Below are 16,947 nucleotides of genomic sequence, written 5' to 3' on the forward strand. Positions count from 1 at the left end.
TATCTGCCAGCTCTGTATGACACCCATTGCTCCTTAAAGTGATATAATTTGAACAATCAGTTCTTATTTGCCTTCTATAAACCTCTACTGTGCTCTCTAGTCATCTCTTTTGGGGCCAAAGAGTCACAGTTTACATAACTATTCCATATTTACATCAGAAATGGATGTAGGCACGAACATATGTGCACACATTCTTCTGTTTATTAGTACCGAAATTAATTGGGACATGAGGGATGCCTAAGAACTTGTGCCTCTGTGGCTGTAGTGATTTGGTATCCACAAGCATATATTCACTGGTGTAGGTTTAAGCTCTTGCAAGCTCTGTTATGCAAATCAGACTGAGAAAAGTGCAACAGCATCACTTATTTACAGCTGCCTTGGCAGCCCTGAGAGCAGCGTTTGGGGAAGCACCAACTCCTTCCCAGTCAGTAGATCTGCTCTGTTGTAGGGTGTCTGTTCCCTCCTGCTGTCACTATGTAAGAGAAAACAATTTAGAGAAGGAACAACACAAAGTTTTTAAACATTAATAATTGATGTGTAAAATGTAGAGTCAGTCATTATTTTTGTTAGTAATTGGTTTCTGGGCTCTACGAGGTCTTCTAAGTGAGGAACATGCTGGACGTGCAATTAAATCTAAAACGGGCAAAAACTGTACCTGACAAACCAAGCTCAAGTACAGCTGTTCCATTGTGTTCCCATATATATATAAAAATACAGCACAGACCAGACTTTCAAGGTGAATACTGAACTGGTTGGAAAAAATATTGTATTGGGAACTGCTGTATGCATAGTTCTAAAGGATTAAGGACAACAATGCAATCTGTGCTGCCCAAACTGGGCACCTTGGGAAGAAGGTGATGGGATATAGGTCAGCATCAGCAGTGTGTTCCTGGTGGGGACAAACACCACTGCTCTTTTCCTGCTGGCATGGAACAAGGAGAAGCAGTGCAGAGCTCTGTCAGCCTGTGCAGCCCGTGTGCCATAGTAAATACATACTGATACTCCCATTCCAATGGAAAGATAAAGCCTCCCTGACTTAGGAAAGAACTTATTGGCAGCTGTAAATTTGGTTTCATGACTGAGCTGTGTCACAGCAACTCAACAGATCTTGCAGCCTGAGGCTGCTGAAAGACCTCTTTTTCCCAGTTCCCTTATAACTGTGTACGTTAAAATAACTGCTTCCTGTCAGTGATGACCCACAGCTCCTGAAACAAGTGGGACCTCTCACCTCGCTCCACTATTCACTGTATCTGCTGTTGCCAAGCTCAGACTATTAGTCTGTCTTCTCTGATGAGACACTTCAGAGAAAGGAGAAGAACACACAGTTGCTGCTAGCACGAAATAACTTCGCAATAACTGCTTCCTGACCCTGGTGAGCATAGATGGGTTTGAGGTATTTGGCAGAAAACCTTGAGGACCTGGGAGAACTATTGCTTCTGCATCATCTGTTCTACATCCGTCTCTTAGTAAAACTAGAATTCCATAAATATGGTGCCCCATTGCTGCCACTGGCAGTACATGGAGGTCAGAGCCATGGTACAGTGCTGGAGGTGAACTCTTGTTTCATGGTAGTTAAGAGTAGCTAATAATGAGGAAAACCCAATACCATAAACAAACCAGCATCCATGGCAACATAGCCATTCACTCTTCAACTCCTCAAAATAGGAATAATTAATTTAACCTTTGTCTTTGGTTTTGGGGCTCTTTTTTGTTTCGTTGTATATTTTAAAAGCTTATGCTGGCAGATATCGGTGTGCTCTGGCAATTAGTAATCAGCTGAGTCAGAGGTATTCAAGGAAGCTTGTAATGAAGCGCCAGGATCTTCCTCTTTCATATTTAAGTTCTTGTATCCAGAATGTAATCTGAATTGCTCAGCACACAGCAGCTTTGGCTTTTGGGGGCTATATCAAATAGATCCATGCAATTGTTTCAAAGGAAATGCTTTTCCTATTGTCTTTGACAGTTAAAAATGAGCTGCTGGAGTGTTCACTTGCTCTGGTACTCAAGTGGGTAAGTCGTTCAAGTGTGACCTGTTGACATTTCCCCCAAAGGAAGGTGCTACCAGTTTGTTTATATGGTCCCTACAACTAGACCAGCTCACTACATTTGTCCTGCTTTAGGGTAACAAATGAGCACAAAGATCAACCAGTTCATATTGGAAATAGGGAGTGAACACATACTGGTGCAATTCCTGAAACTACATCAACATTCCAAGTTATTAGGTGGGCTCCTTGGCTGCAAACCAGACACAGACATGTCAGGGAAGATTTCCTTGTAAATGCTCCACTTCCACAGCATTATATCAGGAAATTAAGGGTACAAGGCTCTTCGAATGAGGGACTTATTCCAAGGGACCTGTATTTGGGGTCCGTGATGTGGATTCACACTTTCAATTGAACTAATACCACAATGTCACAAAGTGCTAGCAAAGCTAATGGCAATACTGCAAGTATCTGAGACCATTTTGAAGTACCCACTTTATTGTTTTGGGGATAAAGGATCTGCATCCTTGGGTAACTGAGAATTATGGAAATACATGGATCACAAATCTGGGCTCAGGACTTGAATGTGGCATCGCACTTCACTGACCTGAATAAGGTAAAAGACAGTATGAGCAAGGTCATCACTTGGCTTAAAGAGCTTACACAGTTCCTTACAGCCTTTATCATCCAGGCCTCCCTGTCTTGCTCCATCTGCTCCATTCCAGTGATATTTTTAGCATGCATTCACTGTACAGTTTTTCCAGTCTGGCTGCCTGACCCTTTGGTCTCCTAACAATGCAGCTGCAATGGAAGTGGTACATGAGCAAAGACTGCCAGTGAGGTGGGATTTTTTTTCCAGCTCCCAGAATAACCCCCAAATTTGACCAATCCTGTCCCCTTGGAGCTGTTTTTAACGAGTCAAGCTGGGAGGTTTTTTCTATAAGGTTCTGTTAACCTAGAAATGGCTGCAACTCAGCTTTGAAGTTAACACTTCATTAAGATTAATTGGGGAAGTTCACACCTCTGCTGGGAGTTTGTCTAGCAGGCTGTGAGACAGGAGCGGGCTGATTTACACGCCGATGCCTGGCTTTGTAGCTGTAAAAGTGAGGGCAGTGACTGACTCAAAGAACAGTGCAAGAGCTGAAAAATGACCCTGCTTCCACAGCTGGGCTTCTCCTGCTCCTGAACTTACCTCAGGGAACGGATGCTGATCACAACTGTCTTGAACTTGCACTGCAGTTTCAGGTGCCAACCTCGGGGCACAAATGACTGGGGATATATGATTAAACCTTACGTTACTGGTGGTGGATAAACAGAGGTAAATTTTTCCGTTTAGCTACTGCTGCCTGGTATGAGCTGGAGATTATTCACCAGAAGGAGGAGAAGGGAAACGGGGCCCGCTCCTGCTGACACATGGGCTGTGACTGGTGCACTGTGTCATGGAGAGGCCCCCAGGAGGATGAGGGGGGAGGAGACCTGCGTAAATCTGTCTCTTCCCCTTGTGATGGGAAGGAAGAACCCTGAAAGATGCCAGATCCATCATAACCAGGGAAGCTGATGCCGTTTTAGCCTCTTGAACTTGGCTGTGTTAAGTTTAGAGGTGGAATCAATGATCTTAGAATAATTTATGTTGGAAAAGACCTTTATGAGGCTGTGGCAGTGCAGGCAGGTGAGCTGCCAGCTCTGCTGGGAAGGCAGCAGCCCTCAACAGCAAGGTAACACCTGATCTTATTGTTTCCTTAGCCCTGTCTTCTTTCTCCTTGCAATTATTCTCTTGGATCAGTAAATAATCAATGCTTGTTTGAGGTCACATGGTCATTTCTTGATGACTTCTAGGAGACAGCCAACTAGAGCTGGGTAAAATAACCTCAAACAAATGGATGCTTCATCAATCCATTATCTCTTAAGAGGGAGTTTTATACCTTTGGGATACACCCGATCAACTATGACAGTGTAAGAGTTTGTGCTAAGCAGGACAGAGAGCTGTGACCAGTAATGTCTTTAAATCACCAATTTTTCCTTCAGATCCCTCCGGTGGAACAGCACAGTGTTAATGATGTTTATACAAGCACTTGGGAAAAGCTGTGTGACGGAGACCTTTTCCCTTGCCAAAATGTGGAGGAACAGTATATCAAAGCTATGGTAGTGTTACTTATGGCAGAGTAAATAAGTCAGATCTTGCAGTACGTCAAGGTTCATATTCAGAACAATTTGTGCCCATAATCAATTTTCATTCCGAAGATCAGATGAATTTTGGTGTCCTGTACAACGCTGCACCCACCAATCTAGCAGCATTTACCTTCTGCAGTAACAACAACGTGGTGCTGTCCATCAGATCTGCTCAGCATTCTGAAAGGGTTCTGATTAGCTGTGATATGACAAAATAAACAATGGTGTGTAGCGTTTGCACAACGGCTTTCATACGTCCTGCTTTGTGCAAGATAATCCTGCGGCCCAAAGGCTGGAGAAACATCCCTTGTAGCACAGTCAGCTTCTTTGATACAGCTTTTATCTTACCCTTTACTATGTTTACTGCTGGCAGAAAACAAGAGTAAATGTATAGATAAACTTCAGGGTCTTATCATCTTGGCTAGAAGGGTAATCCTGGCTCCATTCATGTAAACAGCTGAATTCCTTCTGATTTCATTTGGACCAGGGTTTCATCTCTTTGAGTACTTTTTTCCCCTCTATTTGCAGTCCTTGAAGTAATCACAGACTGCTGTCTACCACCTGCATTCCACCGGGCACAGGGATTGCAGCTGAAGGCTCAGCAGTGAGCACAAGGAGAAATAATCTCCTTTGAAACTTTCAAACCCTTAGGCATTTCTGGGACAGGGAACATGGGGGGAATTCATGGACGTGGGGCTAAAAACCCATCAAGCACTGGAGGGAGCAGATGAGGGAAAGGGGCAAGGCTGGCTGCAAACTCACCCTCTGATGCAGATGCTAAAATAGGCACCATTCCCTGCGTTACCAGTGGAGCATGAAGGCTAAAATCTAATATTAGAGAGACAGCAATGAGCATTACATCTTGGGGTTTAAGTATCTTAATGTTGTTTCTATGGTACCAGTACCTGGAATCTTCAGAAAAATAAAAATAAAATTAAATGAAAGCAACCAGAGAGCCACTGCCCTACTTCTATAAATAGAAGCCCTCTGTTGTGTTATCATGACTTCATATCTAATAAGGGTGTTTCTAGTTCAGTGAAATGATTTTTGGTGTCTATGGCTCATACAGGTGGGAAAACAACACATACATTTATAATTTATTTTTTTAATAAGTATTCTAATTTCCTGGACAAAGACTTATACAGATGAAGGTTCAGATACTGGCTGTCCTAAAACTGTTTGTTACAGGTCAGATATAGATCTGACATTTACAGCACCAACCACCCTACCACTGACCTGAGCTTGCCAGTGTTCCCAACAGTGGTCCAATCCAATGGAATTTGACTAATATAAGTCAGTATAAGTTGTCCATGGACTCTGGGTTCTCTTGGTGTAGCAGCAGGTCCTGCTCAGACCAGACCTCCATGCTTCCTGCTTTACCAGCATCTTCTATCCAGGGTTATGCTGTAATTGGCTCTCAGCAGTGAACCCCCCACATAGATGGATATATCAACAGGTCCTTCTGTAGAAGAAATGTTTTGCTACATAAGAACAGTAAGACTGGCTTGTTAAGAGAAGCAGTGACTTTTAAAAGCATTACCCTCTTTTTTTAATGACTATGGGTGCTAGCAGTGCAGAAAATGATTGTCACTGCCTTTCAGATTCTGTTTGTGTTTGGTATAACACCTTTAATTTAGAAGCACTGGAGACCACAGTTTTATCTATATCTCCATCACTTGGAAATTGAAATACAGCTTATTTTAGAAAGTTAGCCAAATGCTGCTGAAGGACATTGGTTAAGGATAAACAAAAAGTAATGTCCTATGAGAAATATAATTGGAAATGGAGGTTTAGCTGCCCGAGTTTGAGTTCATGAGAGACATCTATCTCTTCAGTGAGTTCAGTCATAACTACTTGTAGGCGAGCCTGTGGATTCAGTATCCCAGGCTGGGCTAATCAAATGGAAAGATTGTTCCTGGCCTGGAGCAGAAGGCTTTGTGATTAAGGAAGAAGTGCCCTGTGTTAAACAACCCATCAGAAAGACAGCACTTGCCCAGAAGTAATACCCTTGGTAGCATAATAGGAGAACATCTTGCTTTTAGACTTTGAGGTGAAAATGGTGTCTAGGATTAGTTACAGGTCAGGGCATCCTGACCATTGCTCTCATGGCATCGACAGATGCATTTCTGCTTATCTTACTTGAAAAGTTTCTGTCTGTGCTGTCCAATGGGCAGCAACACATTCCACTCCAAAAAATTCTTTCCATTTGTGAGACTATGGCAGAACTCAGAAATACTGCAGACAAGTTGATTAACCTCTCTTGAAGATCAGACAGGAGGGAAAAGTATTCCCTAACTGACATGATGAGTTGTCCCAACAGAGTCTTTATTCTAACATAGTTTTGTGCTCCCAAATGTAAAAACCTAAAACGGTGGTGAAGGAGGCTAGGGTTTCTTTTTTGGCTCAATCTGCTAACCTGGAAAGGTGTATCTGTGCAGTCAGTCAGGAAAGCAGCAAAATTCCTGGTTGTAGCTCTTGGAAATCACTGCAGAAGCAAAGCCAGGTTATTTTGATAGAGGCTGTGTTATCACCAGAAACGGTCTGGAAAAATTATATTAAGATGTGGGTTTGATTTATTCTGGGGCCTGGGGTTCAAGTTCAAATCCAAACCAGGATTAAAAAAGACTAGAGTATTCAGCAGGAGATTTTGGCTTCAAATGATAGAAACAGTGAGGGATCTTGCTGGCTTTGGTGATAGGTCAGGTTTTTAAATCACCTTGATTTTTGCACACCTCCTCTTACAGATAATTGAAACCATCTTGTATTACATATATGCAGCATGAATTTCCATTGGTAACATGTCTTTATGCTGAGAAATTACCTTTTTTTTTCCTCCTGTAACTGAGACAAAGAAGCTCCTTTTCTCTATCCCTGTGTCTACCAGCTCCTGTTGAACAATCTGGGCCTAATTTGAATTCCAGTGATGAGGAATAACCTGATATTTTGCTTACCTTAGTGAATGAAAGGTTAATTCTGTACATCCAAGATTTATACTGCATGCTAGTTTAAGGGCATTTTACCACACAGCTGGTGAGGGATTTTCACAAATACAGGAGAGGCCTGTATGTTATTTGTTTTAACTTTTCCTTTCAACCTTTTTTTTTTCATTAAGTTCCCAGCTGACTGCACACTATTGAATGCAGCAATCTGTTTAATCTAGTTTTAGCCTTCCTTTTCCTGTTTTGCTGTTTACTTTTCGTTCCATGCCAGTAGCGATTGAGGCAATACTGTGGGTCCATTATTTGTTTCAGGCATCTTGGAATATATGTGTTGGCTTTGCTCTGTGTGTGCATGCATGAAAGAAAGGGAATAAACATACATGTTGCCAATTAGTTAGCACACTTAAATTAATGAAGAGCAATCTATGAATCTCCTTTTTTTCTGAGAATTTGGAAATACTCGGAACATTTGCCATGTAGCTTTCAAAAACTTCAAAAGCAGCTGTAAGGTCACAGTCTAATACTCCCTTCTGTATACTCATGTCTTTGCTAAAAATATTTCCCAACTTAATCTTCAGTGTATGGAACAGGAGGGCAGAGGGGGAATGGCAGTGTTTACGACCAAAGTGCAAAGATGAGGAAGAAAATTAAATCCACAGAAAAGCGAATCTTTTGATGTCTGCTTCATTTTCCTCATTAACAACTTAACAGTACCAGCAGTTATGTTTTAACTAAACACCGAGTTTATGGACCCATGTCTCTGTCTACAGATAAGGGAAGGTCAAGAGGAACTAAGATAATGCTGTCTTTGCTTTTGCACATTTTCCTTGAATTGGGACACCTAAACAAGCCAGTGGGAGTCTAAACAGCACCAGTGATTTGGGTGTGTGGCTCCTTGTAGTAGGTAGAATATGATCAAAGATGTCTGTTCTGGATACACACAGTTCTGAGAGGAAACAGTCTCAGTAATATCACAGGTGAAGGGGCCTCTAGGATCCATGAAACTTGTAAGAAAACACCACAGTAAACCCAAGAACAGCAAAATTAACACAGCTAGCAGAGTTTGGAAGGAAGTGTTAAAAACCCAGGATTTTTTTTTCCTTTTCTTTTTGGATCTTGAATTATGGGAAACCCTCAAGAGTCAGAAAATCTCAAATGAGAGGATGGAGGATGTCTCTGCTCTGTAGAAAAGCTCCTCTGTCAAATCACCCTTTGGAACAGGGAGAAGAAACTCCTGTTTTCAGCAAGGTTTCTGCCTCTGGTTCCACAATATAAAACCAAAGGAGAGACTCAGTTTGCTCCATCTCTTTACCTTTAAAGCTAAGCTTACTGATTCCTGCTCATCCAAGTAGTTTCTTGTCCAGTTGACAAACACATCCATCATTTGAGAACTCTGCAAAGTGATCAAATCCTCTTCAACCCATTGCCATTGTCCTGGCTTCATAGGCTTACTTTGTCTTCTGTAAACCCCAGTAGAGACGGAGAGCTGAGCTTGCACAGTGCATCCTGACAGCCCCAAGGGATGCCTTGAAAGGTCCTTCCAAAACACTGATCTGTCATACTTTATCCTCCTGATGACTTAACTATTCAGAAAACCCCTAAGCACCAGAAAGAAGTTTAGGTATGCAGTGAGGGAGTCAAAGAAAGACCAGGGGTCCCAAAGAAGAAATAAAATATGATCTAGCCTGCAACTAGCACCTGATATACCATCTGAGGAAAATAAAAATCTCTTTCTTTCCAAGCTTTCTTACAAAGTACAGAAAAATAATGTAGCCAGCTTCTACCCTCCTGAAAATGCTGAGACACATAAACAAGTGACTTGATACTGGACATTAAGGAGAACTTACATTAGGGCAATCCCCAGAGGGAAATAGCTCCAACAGGCACGTGTACTGGAGAATTAAGGCATGTCCCTTATCACTGGTAGTCATTTATAATTTAAGCTCTGAGTACACAACTAATTGTGAAATAGTTCCAAAAATAAAAGGAAAAGAGAAGAGTAATGGTTCCTGAGAAGTCAGTATGCTGGCTCTGACTGATGTTGGCTACAAATATGCCTGGGTGAACTGAATCTGGGGTTTAAGCACAGACAGGTCATTTCAAACTGTCCTGTAGTTAAGCAACATTCTTTACCCTGGGGAAGTCTCCATTCCAAACACTTCCACTGTTCCACACAGGCTTCCTTTCAAAGTTGTTGGCCGTTCTCAGTGGGTTTTCTTCATCTTTACTCTTTTTGAAGATTTTTGGATGTTCAGGGAAGCCGCTGTATTAATTTTTCCAGGTGTTTTGAGTTCTGAAAGGCTTTCACCTGCAGAGGATTTATCCTGAGGAGGAATCAACTCCAGCTTTATTGCAGAAGAAAGAGAACTGTACACAAAGTGAAGGATGCTCGGCTGCTTCTTAGACACTAACATGAGCAATTCTGAATGGAGATCTGTTCGGGTGTTCTGGATATTTGCGTGTCAGTGTGCAGAAAAAGCAAGCAAATGCAAATGAATGTTCCTGAAAACAGCAGTGGAAAGCAAATATTTTTTTACATACCCTAAAAAGACCTTGTTATAAGGATCATGGTAGCATGAGCCCAATACCAACAGACAGAAGTACTAAACTTCCAGAGCAGGAGGCGAAAACTGGCTGGTTCACAGCAATGGAATTGGGACCCTTCTCTCCCAGGTCATCACTGTACCCAGGGCAGCTGGCTGTGGCCCAACTCTGTCACCAGCTGGTGCTACCAGCAACTTACCAGGTGCATGAATATATAATCAGACAATTAACATAACATAGCTGCACCATTGATTCTATCAGAAGAGAGATTCATAATTAAACTGAACCTTTATCTAGAGCTGGAGAGGGACCTTTGACAAGTGCATGGAGTGATAGGACAAGGGAGAATGGCTTCAAACTGAAAGAGGACATGTTCAAATTAGATATTGGGAAGAAATTCTTGGCTGTGTGGTGGTGAGGCCCTGGTACAGGTTGCCCACAGAAGCTGTGGCTGCCCCATCCCTGGAAGTGTTCAAGGCCAGGTTGGATAGGGCTTGGAGCAACCTGACCTAGTGAAAGTGTCCCTGCCCATGGCAGGGGGATTGGAACTAGATAATCTTTAAGATCCCTTCCAATCCAAACCATTCTATGATTCCATGAAGTAGACAAAATACAGAGTTTTTGCTGTGCAAAGGAAGCAACTATTTATACTTACAGTCTACATACATCAAGCCAGACCCCCATGACCAGATTATTCTTGCTTAGACTCCACTGCGATCCTTACTTTAGTGTTTTGTTTTAGCTGCATCTCAGCATCCAGAAGCATTTAAGCCTCAGGAAACTCCCTTTTTGGAATTTGGGCTGCAGAAAACTGAATGCAGAAGCCTTCCTGAACCCCACAGCGCGTGGTGTGTGCACATGTGCATGTGAGTGCATGCATGTGCTCATCAGGAAAGCAAAAAGAAGGAACTGAGGCAGCAGACACATGACTCAGGGTGTGTGGAGATTGGTAATATAACCCCAGTATTGCAGCAAGTTTGGATCTTCATTCTGCAGCAGCTGGGCTTCCTCCCAACAGAAAACGCTGCAGGCAACGTTTATGCTCAGTAGTTAATTATCCATGGGAGCAGGTAAAGGATTAGTGACCAGGTAGAGTTTCACACCTGCCAATGGGGTGAGCACTCTAGCTGCTCAGAAATCTTTGGTGAGAGAGGAAATAATGCAGTTTTTCCTGTGTTAAACCACAAGTCCCCTTCACATGAACTGAAGGATAATTGTCTCCCTTTGGTGGAATTCGGTATGTGACGTGCCTGGACGAGATGTGGTTCAAAGTCATGTTGCTGCATGTGCGTGGCAGCAATGCTGGCTTAATATACATCTGTCCTCCTCTTATATCCATGCCCACCTCCACACTGCAGCCCACCACCCCTACCTTTGGTGCCATTGGAAACACCCACAGAAATACCCGGTTTGAAGAGCAAAAATACACCGAAACATTTTCAGGAACGCTGATTTACAGCCAGATCAGTATCCTGACCTGATTGACATCATTGATGCAAAACCCAGGAGGACCAGCAGAACCCAGAGGGCAGAGCACAGAGGTCCCAGCAGCGAAGGGCAGCAATAGCTCAAGTCTGAATTGCTGTCAAAGACTTGAATCTGACCCTGGAGCTGGAGCCACAGTTCGGGGAACAAAGCTCAGCCTAATCCAATCTCTATTCTAAACAATGCAGAGATACCACAGGTTTAGTCGGTTTTTACCTCTGTCTTTGAATTAAGTAGCATGAATTTCGGTTTGCATCTTACACCCAAAGAAACCTTATTAAGCAGCTTGTTTCTGCCAAGGTAATTAATCAGGAGATAGCAAAAGATTGCTTTGTTTCATCCCAGATTTCAAGCCCCATTTGTCTGCTCTTCCCTGGCCCATCAAGGCTTTCCCACATGCTGTGTATTCTGGGCATCATATGGTCTCTTATTTTTAGCTGTAGGTGATAGCAACACAGCCACTAATACTGTCTGTTAGTATTTGAAAGCAATCAGGTGTTAACAAGCTTAGATAAAAGTTTGCCTGTCTAAAATTTCTTCTGCTCTCACTTTCTTAGCTTTCATTCCCTTAACCTGTGTCCCAGGGAAAAAACCTCCTGCTCAGTGGATTGATCTATAACATAAAAAAATTAAAAAGTACTCGTTTTCCCCTTTTTTAGCAATATCTTTCAACTATTTAAAATGTAGCTTTTGCATCAGCTCACTTTAAATGTGTTTCCTCCATCCCCTGATTAACACAGCTAAGTTTAAGTGTTGGTTGCATAATTTACAGATTGCAAGAGTTTTCTCTTTTTAAATTCAGTGAATTATGTTTAAAGTACTCAGGTGTCATTTCTTTATCACTAAAATGGAGTCACGAAGTCAATTGATGAATGGAAGTGAGCAGTTTTCAGAATTGAGTTCAAGCTTGTAAAAGGAGGTGAGTTACTAAAATAATAAAAAAAAATAATTCTCTGAAGCTCAAATCTTTCCCCAACAAGAATAGAATCATAGCTTTCTTTCTCTCTTTTCACATATAGCATTATACAAGAAATGCAAAGTAAAATAAGGGCATCTCTTGAGTATTTGTTGAAATTAGCATTCTGTTCATCACTGAATATTCTTTGTGCCAGACAGAACTGTACGTTTCCAAATAACTCCATCTTGGACCCTCATACTGCATGTGCTTACTTGATTATTCTGAATACTTCAGAGTACTTTTATAGCTCTCTCATAATGGACTGCCAAGTTTATTTTAAATATGTTAATATCAGGATTAAGTTAAATATAAATACGTGCCCCCAGCACTCTGAAGGATTGATGTATTTTCCGTTTAATCTCTGAGGATTTTAGTACCATACAGAAGAAATGATTGATATCAGCTCAGTATTGCTTTCAAGGAGGTGTGCACTTCCACAAGGAATTTATATGAATCCCATTATAGAAATGCAGGGATCCCTATCTTATAGTTACAAAAGAAGCAAAACACCAAAGGACTGAGGGAGTGGTGTGACAACAGAATACATTTATTTTTTGGGCAGGACAGGATTAAAAAGTGCTGCCATATGAGACCAAGTATTTATGTGGTCTAAACTCTCTGCCAGTTCCAGTTTATTTTAAAAATTCTGATGGATTAACTCTGAACAGCCAGGCTTTATGCCAGATCAGGCGCTGTCCATCACTTCCATCCCAAGTATATGTTGAGTCCCAGAGCAGATGCAGGGCTACCATAAAGGTGTCGTGTTGACATGAACTGTGTCGTGCACTCCAACAAGTTCAGCAGACATGCCTGCTCCAGGATAAATGTGCTGAGAAGAAATCAGGAAGTACACAGATCCAGTATTTCTGCTCATGTAAGCATGGCTTTACAACTTGGACTGGGAAGAGATGTGGTCCAGTCAGGGAGACCCCAGCTCTTGGGGCATCTTCGCCCTTTCCCATCCTCATCCCAGCAAGCAGAGTTGGGAGAGACCAGGGAAGTTATCAACACTCTGGGCCCCAGACTGTGAGACCCTGAGGATGTTTGTGAATTTGGGACAGTAAAAAAGGCTCAATAGTACAAATGGACCCAGGGAAGCCAAGTGGATTGCTGAAGGCATTCCAAAGTTCTAAAACCTGACTGAAGCACAGGCGCAGTAGCCTGGCTGCAGCGAGGCTGAGAGCTTGGCTGGGACTGGCAGCTCTGGGCTGGGGGTCAGGGATGAAAGGGGGACCACTGTGCCCTGCTTCAAATGGAGACTGGCTGTGGGCACTGGCAATCAGCTCTGAGAATTGTGCAGATATTTTAAGTCAGGGAAACAGAAATACATGTTCTGTGGTGAGGAACTGGGGAAGACTGTGACCCAAAGCAGATTGTTCCTGGATTTTGCAATTCCATTTTTAAAGCTGAAGTAATGCAGGGAGAGAGGAATAAGAAGCATATGAAATACACGTATAAGAACTTTGTCAATCCTTCTAAAATGTCTATTATATTTATTTTATTTTTATTGTACATGGCATAAGATTTATATCATAACTAGCATTTTTATGACACCTTTCCTCTGTAACAACTTTCTTACAGAGATCACAAAGCACATTTTTAAATACCCATCTATTAAGCATGACATAATCATTGTGTAGGTAGCGAAAATAATTCTATTTGCTTTCCTGTCCCTTCAAGATTTGTTTAAATCACATGAATCTTCAAGAACCAAAAGTGAAACAGCAGCAGCAACCTGTGAAGAATCCACCTGCCTTCTTATTTTAATGTATTACAGTCACTCCTCTAGCCCTGTATCAGCTCTGTGGTCACCTTTCAAGAGAGATTTAAGTCCATCTTTGACCTATCACCCACTGAATGACTCAGGACACCATTTCACATCACTGTGTATCACAGCTGTGATCTGCTGGAGTGCACACAAGGCAGGAGCTGAGACATCACGTTGCCTTGTTTGTCACAGCTGCTCCTCCCTTAGTCAAAAATAATTACAGTTTTGTTGATTTTTAGGGCATGCTGCTAGATCTTAGTTTAAAAAAACGTTAAAAGTGGATAGAATTTGGGTGTGATAGTGTGTGTGACAGAGCATGATGGAGAGGTTAAGCCTGGCTATTTATTGTAGATAAAAAAGTAATAGAATTGTAAAATACACATTATTTTTTAAATCATTCTAGCCTGAGGCAAGGTTATCTGAAGAGGTTTTTCCAAGGCCATACCAAGACATTTGTACTCCAGACTCAATAATGTATCTATTCCACGTTGATAAATAATCTTAGGCATCACTTTTGAAGTCTGGAAAAGTTAGCAACTTGGTATATAATTTTTAAAACGTGACTGCTGTTCAGAGTAACACTTGATGTATTTCCATGCAGTTTTGGGGAACCTCTTGGAAAAGTCATTGACGGAGAGGAATCTGACTTGAAACTCTTAAATCGTTCAATGCTTGGTGATATTTTTTTCATAAGGGCCTCCCACTCAGCATAAAGGATTTTATTTTATTGCAGATATATAGAGCTTTTGAGGAATCTCTCTCACTTATTTGAAAATCATCATGCTTTTCCACGATATTTTTGGAGAGGACTTGTACATGGGCACGAGTGGGCATTTCCATTCCAAAACAGTGAGCCTTCTGGTTCAGGGAGTCGGAGATGCTCACTGAAGGCTAGTTAGAAAAAAAAGGGCATTGTTTAGGTGTATTTCTGATGCATTTGTGACTAAAAGCACAATTAGCAAAATTCTGAGAGAAAGAGAAAACCACAAGTGCACATGACGTGGCCAAGGCTGCCCTGGATAAGAAGCATTGGGAGGAATGCTGGGATGAGGGCTGGCTCTTCCCTCGCCTCTCGCTGGGATTTATGATCATCTCGTGATCTAGGGGCTGGAACTGCCATTCCAGCACCATAGGGGTTTATGATTCTTGTTGTTTTGAAGTTATTTGTGCATTCACTGTAGGCATTATGAAACTGCTGCGGGTTTTTTTATCTCTTAAACCCCAGACTTCTGAGCCACCGGCGTAGCTTCCTAATCACAGGCATGGAAACCCCTGAACTTTAACTAGTAGCGTTATCTAAGCAGTCTTCTTTTAAGTTACTTTGGAGAAAAATCAGTAATCATGATTGTTTAAAAAGCTCATATCGAATGCTTTGCTATTGCAGAGCAAACCTGCTGAGTCACTGGTAACAGTTTAATTCCAAAGCTGGCAACATTTCTCACGGATTGCCCTCTACACAAAAATCTCCACGTCGTATATGTGTGTAATTAGCAGTACATAAGGCTGTTGGATTTAAAGGCTATGAAAAGAAGAAAAATCCTTCAAGCTGTATCCTGACTGATTTGTAACATGCAATATGAAGATTCTCAGTGTGTGGGGCAAGGCTTTCATGATACCTCTAGAGAAATCAAAATAAAGAGCAGAAACTACTTAGGAATTCACTAGAAACCTTGGAGGGAGCTAGGAATAAAACCCCCATGTCTATTGCTTCCAGCCGGCAAGAAAAATAAATGTTTACTTACTAAAGCGTTTATTTCTAAATTGTCAGGTGTGGCTGCCCTTTACAGGAAAGCGGGTGCATGACTGGCAAGGGAAAAGAAAAAATTAACTGGAAAAATAAATACTGTGAAGAGGAAGGAGATACAGCACAGAGGAAAACTACTGTGATAGAAAAGGGCAGTGGATCAGCAGAAGTTTGCTGGCATGTGCAGAAATGACAACATCTGATTTATTCTTTTTTTACAGGGAGAAGAAACTATTAAGCATGTTTTAAGTCATTCCTGCTTGTATTTTCTCCCCCTCTTTTTTCTTTGTAGTTGTGGGTTTTGTTGTTGGTTGTTTTTTTTTCAACGACAAGAAGATAAACTGCTGGTTGTAAAGAGTGCTGCAGGGGAAACACTGGGGATATAACCACCTAATTATGAATTTCCTGAATGTGCAACATGACCAGGAGCAACTGGACAGGATTAGTGCTGTATGTTTCATCTCCAGCTGTTTCATGAATACCAATCTCCAAACTCTTCCAAGAGGAACATTTTTTTTTCCATGGCCCTACTTTTGGCTTTAACAATGTGAGCAATACTGCTTTGTTTTCTTTAGAGCCTGAACTGAAACAAGAGCTTTCAACAAAACAAACCCCAAGCAAACCTAACGAGCCAAAGAGCTGCACAATGTTTGGGAGATTTAGCTGAAATATTTGTAAAATATCAAAAGGAACATCCTCCTCATTGGCAAAACTGGAACTAACACTGCAGAGATGCATGATTATGAGACAATAAATGAGAGTATTTTCTTCTGGTGCAGTGGTCAGAAGTTATTGTTTTGAATAAGCACAACTGGTTTATAATCTTCACGGCGAGCTTCTTGTATTGGTGAAGTGCCAATGCTCTTTGGAAGCTCTTGGCAGATGGGAACTTATTTAAACTTATAAAACCAACGTAGATGAAAAAATGTAAAAAATGCCCTGTGTAAGTCCTCAGCTTGCAAACAGACAAACTGTGAAGACAATGGTGCTTCTCATGGAAGAGAGGGCAGCAAGAACATTTTCTTTCCATGATGCCTTTGTAAAGATTAAGAAACAGCTAATAGAATAATATCCATGACAAACAACAACTTCTGGTGTGTCAGAAATCACGTCTTTAGAATAATGGCACTGTCATTTAGAGGACCTCTTCTAGCTGCTGGTGAAATTCTCTCTCTGGTCTTTTGTGACTTCTAGTAGAGATTGGACATATTTGTTGCCTAGTAGTACCTCTCTTTACTGCTTAGTAGAATCTCTGAGAGATTCAAAGGCCAAATTAAAGCCTTGCCCATTAAATATAATAAACCAATGTCCAATAGGTAGCTGGTTTTATTGCACTGATGTGCAATGCAAAAATACCA

This window comes from Pseudopipra pipra, chromosome 10 (assembly GCF_036250125.1).
Source record: "Pseudopipra pipra isolate bDixPip1 chromosome 10, bDixPip1.hap1, whole genome shotgun sequence".
Lineage (NCBI taxonomy): Eukaryota > Metazoa > Chordata > Aves > Passeriformes > Pipridae > Pseudopipra > Pseudopipra pipra.